The 18,768-nt window shown below is 38.9% G+C and overlaps 1 protein-coding gene across 2 annotated transcripts in view; it reads left to right on the top strand.

Moving 5' to 3' along the window:
* LOC129769358 (neuropeptide Y receptor type 1) overlaps positions 1-18,768 on the top strand; it is a 92,648-nt gene that overhangs the window by 46,566 nt on the left and 27,314 nt on the right. Inside the window, exon 1 of one of the 2 annotated variants that reach the window (XM_055771580.1) lies at positions 16,988-17,099. The exons of the other annotated variant lie outside the window; for it this stretch is intronic. The gene's annotated coding sequence lies outside the window, so the exon portion shown is untranslated. Of the gene's footprint in view, positions 1-16,987; positions 17,100-18,768 lie in introns of those variants that run through there. 2 annotated transcript variants of the gene reach the window in all.

Here is an 18,768-nt window from a genome sequence, read left to right as displayed (position 1 = left end):
CCTTCTATGAAATTGCGCCAGTAACCGCGTTTTTTTGCTTGAACTAATTGTTTCAGCTGTATTTCAAGCATTGAATATTCCTCGAAGTGTGTGGATGTTCCATGTCTACGAAAAGCTTTGAAATCATCAGATTTTTTCAAATACAATTTTGTGCATTCGTTGTCACAGTCAGGAGTGGCTTGTTTTCTTTTAAACGGAGCACTTGGAACTTTTCTTTTTTGTGCTTCCAATGAGCTTTTATACATCAAATCTACGAAGAATCGAAATATTCCAATGGTGGAAGTATATCTATTGATTCGTTACCGCCGTTGCAAATTTTTGCCAGTCGATGTTCCTTGTTAGATCAAATGGAACTCGTGATGGTTCAGTGGATTGTGGACTACACTTGATTGATATATTGATTGGTAAGTGATCACTACCATGGGGATCATTGATGACCTTCCACTGACAATCTAATGATAGCAAGCTTGAGCAAAAAGATAGGTCGAGTCGACTTTCTCGAGCCGGAGGTTTTGGAATTCGTATCGCTTCACCAGTGTTCAAGATAGTCAAATTGAAATCGTCACATAAATCGTAAAAAATAGCCGCTCTAGCGTCATCATAAGGATCACCCAACCCATGGGACCATGGGAGTTCATGTCACCCAGTATTAGAACTGGGGATGAGAGAATCGAGACTAGATTTCAAAGTTGACTACGGCTAATGTTAGTATTTGGAGGAACGTATACTGAAGCTATGCAAAGTTCTTTATTCTTTGCCGTTATTTGACACGCGACAGTTTCGACGTCTGATAGAGCTGGGAGAGGAATTTTATAGAAAGAGTAGCACTTTTTGATCTCCAAAAGTACTCCTCCGCATGAATCATTTCTATCCAGGCGAATAAGTTGAGTTCTGTGTCAGAAGAAAGTCATGTTTCAGAAAGGGCGAATATATCATAGTCATAATTTTGAAACAAAAATTTGAACGAGTCTAGTTTAGGCACTAGACTACGGCAGTACCATTTCATCATGAGCGGCTGATGCGGCCTTGAGCGTTTTTGCATAAGTCCGGTTGGAGCGTCCTGTGATAAAACGCTTCACTTTGTCGGAGTGCTTTTTGTACCTTGGGCACTCCTGTAGTGCGTGAGGATTCTCGCCACAGTGGATACATTTTTCCACTGTTTGTTTACAAGAATCCTCACTGTGTTTTTCACCACATTTACCGCAGCGGAACTTGTTGCCGCAATGGCTGGAAGAAAGTCCCAATTTTTTACAGATGGTGCAATTGTAGACCCGTGGTACAAACAAGCGCACCGGAAAAAAAACACTATCTACTCTCACATAGTTCGGGAGAATATAACCAGCGAAAGTCACCCGAAACGAGTGTGAAGGCTTATAGACTTTTTGGTTGTCTTCCAAAGATGCTGCATGTAGTTGCCTAACATCCAGAATCTTCAAAAGCTCACCAATTAGGGAGTTTTTAAAACAACCCGATGCTTTTTCAATTCTTCAACACTCAGACTCGCATCGGAGACTACGCCTTCTATCTCCACATCTCGAGAAGGGATGTAAATGTGGTACTCCCTGTTGAAAATCTCGTGGTCAACAATCTTGTTCTCCACATCAAAAGTCGGTGCTTCTACACGCAGTTTGTTCGGTTTCTCTTTACGTATCAAGACATCCGGATACTTACGCAACAAATTTCTTGAAATATCAAAAGTTCTCAACGATGAAATCAACCCATGGTGCTTTTGAGGACTGTAGGTAATAGCGCGTCCGCGCAAAAATAGCATCAGCAGACGCCATAATGAAAAACAAAAAAAAATTCTCACACACACACAAATACACAAACACGCGCAAAAACGAAACTCAAAACTAATTATTATATATTATTTTATTAATTAAAAATTTAGACTTAAAATTAACTTAAACTAAAAAAATATTTCAAAACTAAAATTATTTTCTAAAAAAAAATCTTCAAAAAAAACTAATTTTAGGTGTCCGAACAACCTTGAACACCCCTATTCAGAGAGCAATACAAAGCCGTGCGCTACGAGGTAAACACTATAGCGCGACGGCAAAATCTATTATTTTATACTTCCTCTGTTTTGTTGAATGCGTTCAGTGGAACGAATGAACAGGCCACCGATCCGGGCTTGCCAGAGAGGCGCTTCCTGTTGCTTTTGGTGCACTTCACTTGCGACGAAAGCAGAAAAAACAACTAAAAACCACTTTAGCGGAGAAAATGGAAAAAAACAGCTTCGATTTATTGCTAACAGAGCACGAAAAATAGACGTCCGGCTCTTACAATTGATCGATGAGGAATCCCTATGATCATGGTTTGTTCATCTCTGATCATGGCTTGTTCGAAAAATGATCATGGTTTGTCCGGTTTTAGAAATCACCATTTTTGATTGAAGAAGTTCTAATTTTCAAGTTTACTGTCCTCATATTTATCCATTTATAATTTAGGTTTTTGACGTAGAACTACGTCTTTCACTAAGGGTGCCAAATCAGATAACAGGTCACGTTTTTATGAAATAAAGTTAGCGTTAATAACTATTTTTACCGCGAACGGATTTTGGCGCTTGTTTAGTCACCAAGAAAGTAAATGTCGTTCTGGAATTTTGTATGTGATTAGGTTTCACTTGCCAGTAGCAAAACTTCCTCCACTAAGGGTGACGAGCATGAGAAAGTAATGTAACTTTGTTCGAGGCCAGTAATATTAATAGAAGCGTTTCTTTTGAGAATAGCGCAAAATGATGAGTAGTGTTTATATTCCTAGTAGTTTCAAACCACCAATGTATGGCTCTGTATGCATGCAATGGCGAACGCTTGTTTGGCGCTTGGTTTATGTTGTACGAACGATGCCTAGAGGTGCGATTCCTTTGAGGCAATACTAAATAACATGTAGTATGATATTTGATACTTGCAAGTGTTGTCATTGTTGTTGTTTCCATGTGGTGCCAAAGATATATCGATGTAGTTATAAGATTTGTAATAGTGATGCTGGTGCAACATGTATATAATCTACTGTAGCCGTGTCTATGTCAATTACGAAAAGGTCACCGGAATAGCGTTCGAGGTAAATTGCATTGACATGAAATAAATTGCGACATATGATCAGCTAGTGTATTGTTTTGCGAGGGCAAGAATGAATCATCAATCAATTATCGTCAACTGATTCAACAATGAAAAAACCATTTCAGAGATTATTCTACTAAGCAGTTCTTTCTGAAATTTCACAGCATTATAGAATAATATCCGAAGGAACAAGCGGCTCATATAAAATAACAGCGTAGTTCTACGTCAACAATGCGGTCGTATCTTGGACACAACCTCCTATATTTTTTTTGTCAGAATACAGGTTGGACTCGATTATATACAGATTCGATTGTATGTGATTCGATTATATACAGTTTGAAAAAGATATTTTTTTATATTTCAAATATGACTCATTTCGAGAATAAATGTAACCTTTCAACGTTAAGGTGAAATTCAAAGGGCTATTATAAGTACAGGGGGTAAAAATTGCGATTTTTGAATATTTAGCTTGAATTTTCATCAGGAAATGTATATATCGATATTGCAGCGAAATTGAGAGAGACAGAAGTTGAGTGCCAAAGAACAAATTGTAGAGTGATTTGAGAGCTTTAATTTGATTGATAGAAACAATCGAGTTTAATAAATATTTTTGGGATAAAATGAACGATTACACATTAAAAATTACTAACTTTTCAATTTTCACTTCCAAAATGTTATTTAAATCCACTAATTTAAATGTTCCACTACTATATCCTGTACTAAATTTTCACATCTTTCAAATGAAAGCAATAGAATTGGCTTATGTAGCGTACTTTTTAGTGTAGAGCCAGTTTGAGGCAACAGAGTCCGAAACAAAAAAAAAGTGCAATAGCTGTGTCATTGTTGAAATTCGAATATACGCGTAGAAGGATTTTTTCCATCAATTATCAATCGATCTCCATTCCTCGCTAACAACTTGAAGGAGCTGGATGTGCTATTCATCACTCCTCAAGCATTGTTCTCGAAGTTTTTTTTTCTCTTCTCCCCAACGAGTTGGTTTTTTTTTCTCGTGTGTTCTGTGGTGAATTAGTGCCCAAAGTGCCCAAAGCAGCCGGAACCGAGGAAGCAGTGCCTCTGCAGTAGTCTGGATCGGCGTCTGTAGTGGATAACCATAACGGCATCGTCAAAACGTGGTTGACGCTCAGTTGAGTACAACAATAACGTTATTCTTCTGCTATTGTGTTGTCTCCGTAGCGCGTGGCTTTTGTGTCTCCCTTAATAGGGTAACAGAGCGCATATCGGAACAACAAATTTATGTAATTATTTTTATTTTATTGAAGTTTTTTTTTAATTTTTTTTTTAACAAGTGAGATAAATAAAAAAAGTGTAAAGGTAATAATCGTTCGTTCTAAGAATGGAGGAGGGTGGGGGTCTAGACATGGACATTTCAGACTCCCCCTCGCTTGCTCAAGCAGGATGTAGTAAGTCCCTTAAACGGACTCCTATGCCCGAAGATTCTTCTTCTGGGGACGAGTCTACTCACACTACCAAGCCCCCCTCAAAAAAAAAGATTGCAAACCTTTCCCCTGATTCCTCTAATACTTCCACCCGATCATCGACATCACTTCCCCCCTCTGATATTACTGTTCCCACTCAAACCTTGTCCTCGAATTCCTCTCCTATTGTATCCGCTCCCCGTGTCAGGGTTTATCCGGACGATGCACCTGGCGCTGGTCCTTGGGTTGTTTTTTTCCGGCCCAAAACTTATGGTAAAGCCTTGAGGGTCGTACAGATTATGACAGATCTGAAAAGATACACCTCTGTTTCCGAAATTTGCAAAGTAAGACCGAACAAACTGCGAGTTGTCGTGTCTAACCGAAAGGACGCGAAAGATATTGTTGCTGATAAGCATTTCATCCTCGAATATCGAGTTTTTATTCCCTCCCATAACGTAGAAATTGGGGGCGTTATATCTGAAACGGGTCTGACGTGCAAAACTATAGAAAGTATGGGAGTTGGCAGGTGCAAGAGGCTTCCTTCGATGGAAGTCAAAATCTTGGAATGGCGCCAACTTGGAAAAGTTACCCAGGAAGGAGAAGAAAAGAAATTTACGCCGTACAACTCGTTTCGAATCACTTTTGCTGGTGCCGCCCTCCCTGACTACGTTATGGTAGACAAATTGAGGCTGCCGGTGCGACTCTTCGTGCCAAAGCCCATGACTTGCAACAAATGCAAGTCAGTTGGTCATACAGCAGCTTATTGCGCCAACAAGGAGCGCTGTGCCACTTGCGGAGAGCAACATGAGGGGAAATCCTGCAGTGCGACTGAGCATAAGTGTCCATATTGCGGGGGATCCCCACACGTGCTCTCAGCTTGTGAAACTTACAAGAGTCGCTGGGATAAACAAAAGCGCTCTTTGAAGGAACGCTCGAAACGCACTTTCGCGGATATTTTAAAGGGCGCTTCTCCACTGGCTCAACAACAACACCCATTACCAACAAACAATGTCTTTGCTTCACTGCCAGTTGACGAATTGGAAGCGGATACAGCTAACGAGGGCACACCGTTTATTTTCAAAGGGAATTCCCGGCGCAAAAATGTGTCCACTCCCAAAGTTCAACGACAAGTCCCATCGGTGGTACCCCATGTTAGCTTGCCTAAAATATCGAGTGCAGCGGACAAGCCAAATCAGGTTCCTCCTGGCTTCCGTGGGAATAGTTCACCTTCGAACGACCCAGCACTCGAGGGGACATCAAAAACCCCAACTGTCCCTTTTTCTGCGTCCAGCTCAACTTCCCAATCGGGATTTATAAAGTTGACTGACCTTGTGGATCAAATCTTCACGTGTTTTAATGTTTCCGATTCCATCAGAACCATTGTCATCTCAATGCTTCCAGTACTGAAGACAATTTTGCAACAATTGATGCAAACATGGCCCCTCCTTGCAATGATCATCTCTCTTGATGTCTAATTTAAATAGAGAGGTCGGAGATATCTCTGTTTTACAGTGGAATTGTCGTAGTCTTATCCCTAAATTGGATACATTCAAATTTTTAATTCATAACTTCAATTGTGATGTTTTTGCTCTGTCCGAAACTTGGCTTTCTTCGCGAGATGATCTCTTTTTCCACGATTTTAATATTATACGCTTGGACCGTGATGACAGATACGGAGGGGTGCTATTGGGGATCAATAAGTGCCACTCATTTTTTCGAATTGACCTTCCACCTATTGGAGGGATCGAAGCTGTTGCTTGTCATGCAAACATCAGAGGCAAAGACCTCTGTATTGTCAGCTTGTATTGGCCTCCGAGAGCTACAGTTAGCCGCAAGCAACTTATTGACATGTGCTCACTCCTTCCTGAGCCACGATTGATCTTGGGAGACTTCAACTCTCATGGAACTGCCTGGGGGGAACCGTACGATGACAGTCGTTCATTGTTGATATATGACCTTTGTAACAGCTTCAATATGACCGTTTTGAACACTGGGGAAACAACACGTGTTCCTAAACCTCCTGCTAACCCAAGTGCTCTTGACCTCTCGCTTTGCTCGAATTCACTATCGTTAGATTGCAAGTGGAATGTAATCCAGGATCCCAACGGTAGTGATCACTTGCCAATCAAAATTTCCATCACCATTGGGTCGAATTCAGCTGAATCTAGAAACATGGCATATGACCTCACAAGACACATTGACTGGAAAAAATATGCGGACGCGATTACTCTAGCCATCAATTCCAGAGATGGTTTAACTCCATTGGAGGAGTATAACTTCCTTTCTCGTTTGATCCATGACAGCGCGGTTCGCGCTCAAACGAAACCCATCCCAGGTTCCTCCATTCGCCGAAGGCCTCCCAATCTATGGTGGGATAGCATATGTTCCAAGCTTTATGTAGAAAAATCGAATGCATTTAAAGCTTTTCGGAAACGTCGAACTCCTGAAAATTTTCAAACGTATTTAGCTCTTGAGAATCAGTTCAAAAATTTGATCAAAGGGAAAAAACGTGCTTATTGGCGAAATTTCGTGGGAGGTTTGTCACGAGAAACGTCAATGAAAAAATTATGGAAAGTGGCTCGAAACATGAGAAATCGCTCTTCATCGAATGAAAGCGAGGAACATTCACATCGATGGATTTTTAATTTTGCACGAAAGGTTTGTCCCGATTTCGCTCCCGTGCAAAGAATTGTTCGAGATATACCACAAGATAGGTGCGATCTTGATTCCGAGTTTTCGATGGTAGAATTCTCTCTTGCTCTCCTTTCTTGTAACAATTCGGCTCCAGGATCGGATAGAATTAAGTTCAACTTGTTGAAAAACCTCCCCGATGTGGCCAAACATCGCTTGTTGAATTTATTCAATAAGTTTCTGGAGCATAATGTTGTTCCGGATGATTGGAGACAAGTACGAGTTATAGCTATTCAAAAACCCGGAAAACCCGCGTCCGACTTCAATTCGTACCGCCCAATAGCAATGCTGTCTTGTATACGGAAATTGTTGGAGAAAATGATCTTGTTTCGCCTTGATCGATGGGTTGAAATGAATGGGCTACTCTCAGATACATAATATGGGTTCCACGAATGATTGTCTTGCGTTGCTTTCTTCAGAAATTCAAATGGCATACGCCGAAAAAAAACAAATGGCTTCAGTATTCTTGGACATAAAGGGGGCCTTCGATTCTGTTTCAATAGTGGTTTTGTCGGACAAATTACACTCTCGGGGTCTGCCGCCTCTATTGAATAATATGTTATATAACTTGCTTTGTGAGAAACATTTGAACTTTTCTCACGGAGATTCGGCAGTAAGTCGGGTCTCTTACATGGGCCTCCCCCAGGGCTCATGTTTAAGCCCCCTTTTGAACAACTTCTATGTAAGCGACATCGACAATTGCCTTACACAAAATTGCAGCTTAAGACAACTTGCAGATGATGGAGTGGTGTCTGTCGTAGGATCAAACGAATCCGACCTGCAAGGACCCTTACAAGATACTTTGACCAATTTTTCAACCTGGGCCATTGGGCTAGGGATCGAATTCTCCACGGAGAAAACAGAGATGGTGGTTTTTTCTAGGAAGCATAGACCAGCAAAACCAAAGCTTCAACTTTTGGGTAAACCGATCACTCATGCTATGTCATTCAAGTATCTTGGGGTCTGGTTCGACTCCAAATGTACTTGGGGGGCCCGTATTAGGTATCTGAGTAAAAAATGCCAACAAAGAATATACTTTCTCCGTATATGGTGGGGAGCCCATCCCGAAGATCTTATAATGTTGTATCGAACAACTATTCTCTCAGTGATGGAGTATGGCAGTTTCTGTTTTCAATCAGCTGCCAAAACACACCTCATTAAACTCGAGCGAATTCAGTATCTTTGTCTCCGTATTGCGTTGGGATGTATGCCCTCAACGCATACCATGAGTCTCGAGGTTTTGGCAGGCCTACTCCCACTAAAAGATCGCTTCAATTTATTATCTCTTCGGTTCTTCATCCGGTGTAAGGTCATGAACCCATTGGTGATCGGAAATTTTGAGCAGCTGATCGAGCTAAATTTTCACTCCGGATTCATGAGTGCATATCATGAATTCATCTCCATGCAGGTTGATCCTTCTTCGTATATTCCCAACCGTGTTTGTTTCCCTGACTACATCAATTCCTCTGTGCAATTTGATCTGTCCATGAAGCAAGATAGCCATGGATATTCAGATTACCAACGATCGAGGATCGCTCCAACGATCTTCGATGAAAAATATGGGGGTATCAATTGTGATAATATGTACTTTACTGATGGGTCCACTATAAATGAGTCCACAGGATTTGGAGTGTTCAACGAATTTTTTAGCACCTTACACAGTCTTCAGAATCCTTGCTCAGTGTATATTGCTGAATTCGCAGCAATTCATTGGGCGCTGGACAGCGTCGCCTCACGACCTGTTGAACAATATTACATTGTAACGGATAGTCTTAGCTCTGTCGAAGCTATCCGTTCAGTGAGGCCGGAAAAGCATTCGCCGTACTTCCTTGAGAGAATACGAGAAATTTTGAGTGCATTATCCAGTCGCTGTTATGTCATTACCTTTATCTGGGTCCCTTCACATTGCTCCATTCCGGGTAATGAGAGGGCTGACTCATTAGCAAAGGTAGGTGAAATTGAAGGCGATATTTATCAGCGTCAAATCGCCTTCAATGAATTTTATTCTTTAGTCCGCAAAAATACCACCGCTAACTGGCAACGAAAGTGGAATGAAGATGAATTGGGCCGGTGGTTTCACTCGATGATCCCTAAGGTTAGCCTCAAACCGTGGTTCAAAAGTCTGGACTTGAGTCGGGACTTTATTCGCACCTTCTCCCGACTCATGTCCAATCACTGTTCGTTAGATGCGCTACTCTTTCGTTTCAATCTTGCCAGCAACAATCTCTGCGTCTGTGGTCAAGGTTATCACGACATCGAGCATGTTGTTTGGTCGTGCGAGGTGTATCTTGTCGCCAGATCGAATTTAGAAAACTCCCTTCGGGCCCGAGGAAGACAGCCCAATGTGCCGGTGAGAGATGTGTTGGCTCGGTTAGACCTTGATTACATGACCCAAATATATGTTTTCCTTAAAACTATCGATCTTCGTGTATGATTGTCCCTATGTCTTCATACCCTCCTTTTCATCCATTGCGAGCGATTGCCCCCCTTGGTATAAACAATAAAATAAGTCGAAATGTAAATATACAATAGATATACGAATAGATTTAAGAATTGAGTGTGATCATCAACATTGTAACAATTCCCTTATATCCCATCCCTTTCCTGAAAGAATATGTCACCCTTCTAAACTCGAGTAAACCGCGAGTAATCGGTTTTCCACCTTACTAACCATAGTGTTAGGAAAATTGTGTATGTATAGTTTTAAAAAATACATTTAAGAATTCGGCTCCTTTAAACTAATGTAACTGAGCCTGTAAAAATAAACGATTTATAAAAAAAAAAATCAATCGATCTATCATCTCCTATGAGATTCTGGAAAAAATCGCCAATCACGATTTGTTTCAAAACAGAGTTTTCGTTGCGTTTGTGTTTTGAACTGAGGATTATTTTTGGTCAGCGTCTCGTTTTGATTAAAATCAGTGACGGCAGGAACATCCTAGACAATCCAATAGAAGCAGTATCCATAAAATATCAAATTTCAACGAAGAAGAGCATCGTTGCTAGGAACACTTCTCTTAAATTAGTGCACTCATGAAAAAATAGTTATTCTAGAAAAACAATGTCGTGTGTTTTTAATATTACAACATTCTTACATGCTTTGGTGGAGTATTAATTCTGCCGGAATGCATGATTTTCTCAAACCAATGAAAATAAATCAATCACTCTTTATGTGCGTTGCTTTCGAAATACATATTATAGCAAAACAACTCAACGATTTGAAAAAATACGGATTTTAGAACGATAAATACAATGGACAAGCATGGATTTTTTCGTAACACCTACCCCCCTAAAGTTTGTATGTGGACAGCCCCAAAGGTGCGTTGAACTAGAGCATTCAAAAAAGTGGACAAACCAAGATCATATTATGGACTGAACAAACCAACATCATTTACCCTATCTCTCGCCAAGATTCGCATCTCCCAAACAAAATTGTTTATAACCTACCGCGAATCGCGCAGATGGTCATTCAAATTGGGAATATGCCGAACGGAATTTATTTGACGAGTGGTTTTGCGGTCGGTCAATTTATGATTCTATCGTGCTTCAGCGAGTATTAGTTTCTGCAGAACCGTCAGATAAACAGATCGTTAATTTTTCCAGCAATTATTAGCATCGACCTCCCGGCGGGAAACTCATTCGCAAACCCACACGTGGCACCACTTTTCAATGCATCGGATGCTCCGCACGAGACACGATGCAATGCGGGCGTTGGATTGGCTTTCCATTCGATCGGCATGTGGTTGAACACTTTAAATGATGACGGTTACATTAGTTTAAATTAATTTTTCACTCTCGTGGGTGCGTCTCCACACGATTTTCTCCGACGGAGGCGCTGGATATGTTTTTCGTTTTCAAGGAAAATTCCGTTCAAATTCAAGCGGATTTTGAACTCACAAATTTGCTTCATACACCGAGATCATAATACATCCTCCACACTAAGTTGCTTCCAGTGAACAAATTGTCCGCCCTCAGAGCACAAAGACTATGCCATCGGATGCCATTATTCACATATAAGCGACACATGAAGCCGACTTAAGGGATTTCACCAAGCTGTCTGTTCCATGTAATGCTTCCCTCCCAAAGTAAGCCTCCGTGAAGTGAGCATCCGTGGGTTCATTACACCCAGCGTCGTTAGAAATCCACGCTGGGGCATATGGTAAAATATTCTCGGAATTACGAGATATTTTCTCCACAGTTTACCAGTTTACCTAATGATGTTTTGAGTGTGTACCAGACTGTACGGAATACGATCGGTTGCACGACAGCACCTTTCAACGAATTTCTCCCAAGAAAAGCTCTTCCAGAAAAATAAAGCATTTCATGTTTCCAGGATTTATTTGGAAAATCGAAGCTGTTACGGGCAAAAAAGAAATCGAAGCAATTGAAAGCTTCTCGGAAACCATTCCTTGATCGGCCTGAATCACGAACGCCAGCGAAGATGATAATCCGTAAGAGCTCCAGTAATTGAGCGAAGCTTATTAGTAAAAGGCCTGTCGAATCGGGTTCATTCCTTTGTTGCTTTTGTTGTGCCCCCATCCCTCCTTGACGTCTCCTGTTGCTTCTATGTTGTTGAGTTGAACCTTCCGAAGGTTACGGTTCATGCTTTCGATATAGACTGCAATGGCATAAAAAATGAGTCAGAATTGAGAAGGAGATGAGAATTGGAATTGCATAAACTTAGTGGTGATTTATATGGAGATTGTTGAGAGAAAGTTTCGTCGGAGTGCAGAAATGTTTTATGAGCAATTCAACTTTGTGTTCCTTTTCCTGTACTGAGAAATATTCATCCATCGTACGAGTGTAGAGGGCGAAAATGCCCTTTTCTTTTCCGCATTAGCTATGGAAATTGCTTCTGATTTCATGCAAAATAAAAGAAAAGAGTTTATGTCTATTTTAAAATCTTACGAATCAGTAATATCTTTTTCTGATACTGTATGTACGGTGGTAGTATACAGGGTGAACTCAATTATATACAGTGTCCGATATTTCACTGTATAGAATCGAGTGAAAAAAATTATTTTATGTGTTTTTTATACACACACTTTTCATTTTTTGAATATAAAAGAAGAATTTAATTTTTACTTTTTTCAAATAAAAAAAAATTATCCAGAATCTTTCAGGATGTGATAGACGATCATATTTGATGAAAATAAAACTTCTACGCATATGGTCGAATTTCAACAATGACAGAGATATTGAACTTTTTCAATTTTTTTTTTTGGTCAAAAATCGAATTTTCAGTCCAAAAAACTACCATGTGCCAAAAAGGAGTAATGAAACGGATAGAAGTTAGGCCGGATATAGCTTCGATGCAGATGACCGGATATTCGGCAGCCGGAAGACATTTGGCATCAACCTTTTTTTTAAATCCCCATTTCATGTACTGCTCCCCTTAGATGATTTTTCGGTTTTCAAAAAACATAAATTTTGACATCTGCGACACTAGTAAATAAATTCCGAATGAGCTACTATTTTGCATTGGGTATTTTATCGTGTAAATGAACATTTGATTTGATTTGATTTTTATCCATGTAACTTAAGGAAAAATCCTTTTTGCATGCGATCAAGTTCCCCAAAAGGTCCTCTTTTGAAGTTTTGAATAAGCGATTCCAACATATAACATCTCTCACTAACATTGATTGCCCATAGTAGACAGATGAATGTTGTGAAATTAAAAAAAAAACTCATGGTTCTCGTGTTTCTCATAAAACGGAGTTGTTCAAATAGGTACTGTGGCACGCAAGTGCGAAAAATTTTGTATATGTACGATACAAATAAAATTTCATGAAACTACATCCTAATAAAGTGCTATGTAAGTGTGAAACACTAGAATATTTCGATAAATTGTAGACAGTTCTCACAAATGAATTCAAAGCAACTCTTAAGGTGCAGCCCCACGGACGGTATTTCTAGTGTATAGTGAGCTATGTGATAGAAAACTAAGGTATAGCATCGTAGAAACACCAAAACCTTATAGGTGATAGTTAATAGTTATCACTTGCAAGTAATAGTTTTTAGCTACAACATAAAGAAAATAATGTTATCGTGTGAACACTCTAGTACTAGTTTTCATGTCATAGCTGCGAACTATCAACTATTCCGTCATGACGGAATAGTTCATAGTTTCTATGTCATAGCTATCTAATAGCGAATTCGTTTTCGTACAGTTCCAACCCCAGTGCCACACTAACTGCTGTCAAAACGTTTTTTTATTCACTCAGTTTCAACCCAGTTTCGCACTAGGTTCACCCCGAAAGCTGTTAGTTTCGCACTGAGGTGTTTCACGGGTTCGCAGTCGGGTTCACCAATACAACTATTCTGAACTGTCATGTTCCGAGTATTGTTTTGGAAAATCTAAAAAAAAAAGACTATGAAAAATGGAAAACCGGCTGCTTTTGCTTTTTTTAATTATTGGAATCGTAATCCAATTCGGATTCGGATTTTGAGGAGTATATTCGCGTAGACGGCATTAAGCTTCATGTGCTTTCATTGAGAGGCGAAAATAATGATGGAAATTCAGGTGGAATAAATATGCTATCAAAATCAAATCAATATACTTTAACGTATGGACACTGTACATTTGTCATCGCAAATATAAACAAATCAGACTATAAAACGCACACCAACAAACCACCGCAATCGTGAAACTGAAAACGTTTTTTATTACAGAGTCAGTTTGGCACTAACTCAGTTTTAAAAACGAATTCGCTTCAAAACATATTATGATTTTGCGCGTTTTTGTGATGGACCGGGAGCAAAAGTTCCGATTGGTTGAATTGTGGGAGCAGCACCCCGACGGTTTGCGCAAAGGAGCACAAAAAACCCCGGGAAGTCATAGCTGCCGTGCTGGGGACTAAGGAAGAGATGGTCAGAAAAACCATCAACGATTTAAAAAATTGATTACTTTTTTTTAATGTTCAATGAACTTAACTGATTCTAGAAGAGTGTATTAAAGTGCGCAAAGGTGGAAAGAGCGGTGCTGGTGGCAGCGAGTTGTATGTACGCAAATTGATATATTATTCTGCACTACAGATCCTCGTCCGAGGAAAATCGGGATCGGGAGAATTTGACTGGTAGACAACATTATTTCGGATTTAAACACAGAATGTGTTGAGAAATTTCGATTTTCAATTACGTAGCATATGACAACACCAAGAAAAAGATTTATTTCGTGTTCAACAGATCCAATTGAGTGCTCAGTCTGATGGAAAAATTAGTTACCAATTTGATATTTTTAAGTGTTAACTCGTTTATTTGTACAAGTCTCACAGTAATTAAATTGAAGTATTTGTGTTCAAACTGTTTTAGTGCTGAAAGAGCAATGATTGATGTTACCAACATAACATTATTACTTATCGAGACTTTTCAAAAGTCTTACAAAACTCCCCTGAATCAGAGATCCTTCCGAATCAAAAAAAAAAATTATAGGAGGTTGTGTCCAAGACACGACCACATTGTTGACGTAGAACTACGGTGTTATTTTGTTTAAGTCGCTTGTTAATAACTTCAGATATTATTTTCCACATACACACACACACACACACACACACACTTATCTCCGCTTTGCGCTCTTCTCAACACAAGCCCTTTCCGATTTCAGATTTCGATTAGTTTAGCTGTCATCCTTGGTGGAGATAGTATTGCTACTGTCATGCGAAATCAAATCACACACAAAATTCCTGAACAATTATTTTCTTGGTGAGCCGATGATAGCCTAGTTTGATGATTCCCTTACACAATTGTGCAGCTCAGAACCTTTATAGAATGGCGTCAGATTGATGTAAATATTGCAATGCCAGATACATCAGCGAGTAAGTAGTTTGGTCGCGTCCACAGCTCAATCCGAAACGAAGACATGTGATGACGCAAAACAAGGAAGAACAAGCGATATTCATTGCTTCGTATCTAGAACGATACTGGAAGTTCACCTCAGCGAGATCCAATATTTATGCACCAGCCAAATATTCTCCTTCTTTCTTCTTCTTCTTTACTTTGTTCACGGTGACTTTAAATCATTCCCCTTCGTTGATCGCCAATGAGTTGCTCGTTATTGATGGCATGGGTAGGAAAGCTCACAAATGTATGGGAAAATTGAAGTGCTTCTTGTTTTCATCAATTTAAAGCGTTTCCCCATCAGAGGATTGTAATATATAGCATAAAAAACAAATCTTAGAGAATTCCCGATTCGTTTGGTATATACATCGTCTAAATCCGTTCGCGACAAAAATAGTTATTAACGTTAACTTTATTTCATAAAATTTCATAATGTGAGTGCGGCTTGGAGTAATTACTATGCTTATGATTTTCTGTTCTTCTTCTTGAATGGCGTTAACGTTCCCTTGTGGAACTTTTGCCGTCTCAACGTATGTATTAACTAGCGTCATTTATTAACACTTGGTTATGATTTCTTAAACCAAATAACACGACTTGAATGTATTCCGAGGGGCAATGATTTTCTGTGCGAACCACAAAAAAAATGGTTACATGCCAGGGCATTGGTCAAAACGAACGTTTGTTTTTATAACCTATGTAACGAATATTTTTTCCTGTGCATATTGCACCAATTATTGCTTTCACAATTTTTGGCAAAATTCTTGTAAAATATGACATGTTAGTGTGATTTTTAAGTGTGATCATAAAGTTCAATGATTCGTTGTGGAGGTAGAGTGTAAATATCTAAATATTTAAACATTGACTAACCGCAAAATCTTAACAAGCAACCATGAATATTTACAGAAAAGGCAGATGCATTAGTTTTTCTCAATTTGTATCTTATTTTATTATGATGGGCATGTTTGTTTACTGTGAATATGTGGAAGAGATTACTGCGAACTGAAATGAGTAAAGTAATACAGGGTGGGCCATTTAAAGTGGAAGCATCTGGCAACCCCATAACTTTTGACAGAGATGTCAGATTAACAAATGTCATACCGCGTTGGAAGCGTCATTTTAGTACAATTTTAACCATGGAACAATACACACCTAAACAAGGCGCTGAAATTGTTAAGCTGTACATTCAAAATAACTTCTCAATTGTGGCTTTTGGCAAAAAATCATAATGTCTGATGAGGCGCATTTCCCCTAAATGAAATCTCCGAACAAAAAAGGTAAAGAAATCAACGAATTGAATAATTTTGTTTTCGTAAATGTTTCAAAATGCCTAGTCACCAAAATTAAACGTTTTAACGCGCCGTAGATCTCACCACATTGAGAGTTAATGGATACATCCCATGACAAATTAGATGTGAATATAACACCCAGATTATTGAGTTTATTGACATACTCAACAACTTGTCCATCAAAAATTATTGGAGGTGTTATAGGTGTAGTTTTATGTTTGCAAATAAGCATTGCTTTTGTTTTCGAAGGATTTACTGAAAGTAGGTTTGTCCGGGACCATTACAGAATATTCCTCAAGTCATGATTTACTTTCCTAATTATGTCCTCCAAATTAACATTGACAGAAGCGCACAAACACGGCTTACAGAGACAAGGCTAGCTACTCCGGATCAGTCATTTTTTAGTGACGTCATCTGAGTCGTTGAAGTAAACAATGTGTTCTTTTTTTTATTTTTCGTGCTTTGTAAGTTTGTGCGTTGATAATATAGTTGATTATATTTAACACCATGAATAATTTGATAAAACATTTATCCACAAAGAACATAATTCTCGGTTTTTCGGAAAGCGAAAGAATCTCTTTTTTGGCCCGATAATGCCATTTTCATAATTTATACACCCGCTCACAGCGCATTGAACCATTTTCGATTTTTCATTTCAGGAACATTTACGCGTAAGTCGGAAAACAAAATACAACTGGCGACTGTTTACACTGACAATTCGGATGACGTCATCAAAAAAAAAGTTTACTCGCTAAAGAACTAGCCTTGTCTCTGTAAGCCGTTTTAAGGTACAATAAATGTTTCTATGATGGTTAGACTCTCCACCCCCTCTCTAAGGGGAAGGGGAATTACTCGAGAATTAATCAAGCTAACGAAACCAAATTCGGCATGTGCATGTTTTAGGATGAAATAAATGTTTCTATGGTGGTTAGACACTCCTCCTGCTCTCTAAGGGTGGGCTATCATACTAATGAAACACAAATTTCTGCATAACTCGAAAACTTATCAATCAAATGGAGCCAAATTTGGCATGTGAAGGTTTTACGGGGCACGAAACGTTTCTATGGTGAATACACTTCTCCCCTCTCTAAAGGGGGCTGCCATTCAAACGAAACACAAACTTCTGCATAACTCGAGAACTAATCAGGCACAATTAGGGATGTGAGGGTTTTTGGGCATGAGAAATATTTCTATTATGGTATGACACCCCTCCCTCCTCTGGAATGGAGAGGGGGTCCCATAAAAATATTACACATATTTCAACCAAAAATATTCCAACCAAAAATGACAATTAAAAATTTTCGGAAAACTCTGAAGGAAAAAGGGAAAATTCATAAAATTAAATTCCCATATGTTCTACAATTACATAGTGACAAGTATTGTTAGTCCATTTGATGTTTGCGCTAGCGAAATTGATCTTTGTTCGAAACTGGAAGTGGATTTTAATGTGATGAAACGCACTTATATATCTTCTTCTATCTATACCAAAAAAAAAGGGTTCGCCGGATGTGTTGATAAGAGCAGAACTCGAGGAAGGAATTGTCCAATTTAGGGCTATCTTTATTCTATCATATTTTCTGTATAAAACCATTTATTCCATGTAACGGAAAAACATGTTAATTGCAAGTAATTGGAAAATCTTGAACGAGGATTGTGTCTGAAAATAATTTGATATTATAATGATGAGTTTTGTTAGAAATACTAGGAATTTTATAGTAAAAGGTAAATTCAACGGGGTCGAATAGAAGATCAATCAATGAACAGTTCTGCGATTGGACCCATTAACTTGCTCATAGTAAGAAAACGTAAATGTTTGAAGGTATTGATAACAAAAAACAAATTTTGGGCGGGACGAAGTTTGCCAGGTCAGCTAGTAGGCAATAAATCTAAGTAGATGAATACAATTCATGATCACCACCACCAGTGTATAATTGAATCGTTTGTTTGAGAAACCCCATAAGTCCATTTTACGCACTTGCGAGAAAACAACAAAAAACTATTTTTCTCAAAATTTTGACCGGGTCCCACAATTCGTTGGTATGAGGCGAACCTTTATTAGACCCAAAACTTATTTTTATTATTATTTTTATATTTTTTTTCGTTTTTGAGATATGATTTTTCAAAGTTACCCGGAGGTCCAAAAAATCATTTTTCCCCTTTTGACGTGGGACTACATCTTACCGGAGTATATGGGGGTGAAATGAAAACCTAAACACAAAAAAAGCAGGAAAAAGTGAAAGATTCCGAATGCTTATAACTCGAACATTTCTTAATAGATCGGAAAGATGTTTGCATCAATTGATAGGAAATATATATACGCGTCTATCACAATAGATAAAATGTTATTTTCCATGAGATAAAGATTTGAATAACTGTAAAATGTTAAGCGTTATCTAAACGCCCTAACTTCCAAGTTTTGATTGGCCCAATTGACGGTTTCCCCAACACAGACTACAT

The sequence above is a fragment of the Toxorhynchites rutilus genome, chromosome 2 (assembly GCF_029784135.1).
Source record: "Toxorhynchites rutilus septentrionalis strain SRP chromosome 2, ASM2978413v1, whole genome shotgun sequence".
Lineage (NCBI taxonomy): Eukaryota > Metazoa > Arthropoda > Insecta > Diptera > Culicidae > Toxorhynchites > Toxorhynchites rutilus.
This window is presented reverse-complemented; position numbering and strand designations above follow the sequence as displayed.